A 2554-nucleotide genomic window follows, 5' to 3' on the forward strand; every position below is an offset into this window, starting at 1 on the left:
AAATCGGAGGGCATGCTGTCCGGTCCTCTGGCAGTCTCTATGGGGGTGCCACAGGGTTCAATTCTCGGGCCGACTCTTTTCTCTGTATATATCAATGATGTTGCTCTTGCTGCGGGCGATTCCCTGATCCACCTCTACGCAGACGACACCATTCTATATACTTTCGGCCCGTCATTGGACACTGTGCTATCTAACCTCAAACGAGCTTCAATGCCATACATCACTCCTTCCGTGGCCTCCAACTGCTCTTAAACGCTAGTAAAACCAAATGCATGCTTTTCAACCGATCGCTGCCTGCACCCGCATGCCCGACTAGCATCACCACCCTGGATGGTTCCGACCTTGAATATGTGGACATCTATAAGTACCTAGGTGTCTGGCTAGACTGCAAACTCTCCTTCCAGACTCATATCAAACATCTCCAATCGAAAATCAAATCAAGAGTCGGCTTTCTATTCCGCAACAAAGCCTCCTTCACTCACGCCGCCAAGCTTACCCTAGTAAAACTGACTATCCTACCGATTCTTGACTTCGGCGATGTCATCTACAAAATTGCTTCCAACACTCTACTCAGCAAACTGGATGCAGTTTATCACAGTGCCATCTGTTTTGTCACTAAAGCACCTTCTACCACCCACCACTGCAACTTGTATGCTCTAGTCGGCTGGCCCTCGCTACATATTCGTCGCCAGACCCACTGGCTCCAGGTCATCTACAAGTCCATGCTAGGTAAAGCTCCGCCTTATCTCAGTTCACTGGTCACAATGGCAACACCCATCCGTAGCACGCGCTCCAGCAGGTGTATCTCACTGATCACCCCTAAAGCCAACACCTCATTCGGCCGCCTTTCATTCCAGTACTCTGCTGCCTGTGACTGGAACGAATTGCAAAAATCGCTGAAGTTGGAGACTTATCTCCCTCACCAACTTCAAACATCAGCTATCTGAGCAGCTAACCGATCGCTGCAGCTGTACATAGTCTATTGGTAAATAGCCCACCCATTTTCACCTACCTCATCCCCACACTGTTTTTATTTATTTACTTTTCTGCTCTTTTGCACACCAATATCTCTACCTGTACATGACCATCTGATCATTTATCACTCCAGTGTTAATCTGCAAAATTGTAATTATTCGCCTACCTCCTCATGCCTTTTGCACACATTGTATATAGACTCCCCTTTTTTTCCTACTGTGTTATTGACTTGTTAATTGTTTACTCCATTTGTAACTCTGTGTTGTCTGTTCACACTGCTATGCTTTATCTTGGCCAGGTCGCAGTTGCAAATGAGAACTTGTTCTCAACGAGCCTACCTGGTTAAATAAAGGTGAAATAAAAAAAAAATAAAAAAAAACATTTTTCATCTGGGGCTGATTGGAACAGCCGTCGCACTCACAGAGAAATGCGCCACAGCAAAATGGCATTCTCTTGCGACACCGACTATTTTCCCTCCCATTAGGTCAAAGTTCACAGCAAATGCTCCATTACACTTTCTACTGAATGAGGACGTCTAGTGGAAGGCGTAGGAAGTGTTTCCAGATCCATAACTTGTTGGGAAGGGAGGGGGAGATGACGTCAAAGTCACTGGCCTCCTAAGCCATGGATTGTGAGTTCTAGTCTTGTCTTAAGTGGCTGAGAGCAGAGTGGCGCAGTGGAAGCGTGCTGAGCCCATAACCCAGAGGTCAATGGATCGAAACCATCCTCTGCTAAACAGTTTCTTTTTAGATTTTAAGTGCAAACAAAAAAATAAAAAAATGTGTCGTTTCATGGGCATGTCTCAGTTCCATTATACATTTTTTTGACTTCTTCCAACAGTTCGTATTTGTCATACTGTTTACACAGTACCCCAGTGGCCTAAGACACTGGCCTCCTAAGCCAAGAATTGTGAGTTCTAGTCTTTTCTTAAGTGGCTGAGAGCAGAGTGGCGCAGCGGAAGCGTGCTGGGCCCATAACCCAGAGGTCGATCGATCGAAACCATCCTCTGCTAAACAGTTTGTTTTTAAAAATGAAACGCAAACAAAAAATTGTAAAAAATGTGTCGTTTCATGGGCATGTCTCAGTTCCATTATACATTTTTTTGACCTCTTCCAACAGTTCGTATTGGTCATACAGTTTACACAGTACCCCAGTGGCCTAAGACACTGGCCTCCTATGCCAGGGATTGTGGGTTCAAGTTCCATCTGGGTTGGAAGGAAGCAGAGTGGCGCAGCGGAAGCGTGCTGGGCCCATAACCCAGAGGTCAATGGATCGAAATCATCCTCTGCTAAAAAGTTTCTTTTTAGATTTTAAGTGCAAACAAAAAATTTAATAAACGTGTCGTTTCATGGTCATGTCTCAGTTCCATTATACATTTTTTTTACCTCTTCCAACAGTTCGTATTGGTCATACTATTTACACAGTACCCCAGTGGCCTAAGACACTGGCCTCCTAAGCCATGGATTGTGAGTTCTAGTCTTGTCTTAAGTGGCTGAGAGCAGAGTGGCGCAGTGGAAGCGTGCTGAGCCCATAACCCAGAGGTTAATGGATCGAAACCATTCTCTGCTAAAAGTTTCTT

This window comes from Oncorhynchus keta, chromosome 37 (assembly GCF_023373465.1).
Source record: "Oncorhynchus keta strain PuntledgeMale-10-30-2019 chromosome 37, Oket_V2, whole genome shotgun sequence".
Taxonomy (NCBI): domain Eukaryota; kingdom Metazoa; phylum Chordata; class Actinopteri; order Salmoniformes; family Salmonidae; genus Oncorhynchus; species Oncorhynchus keta.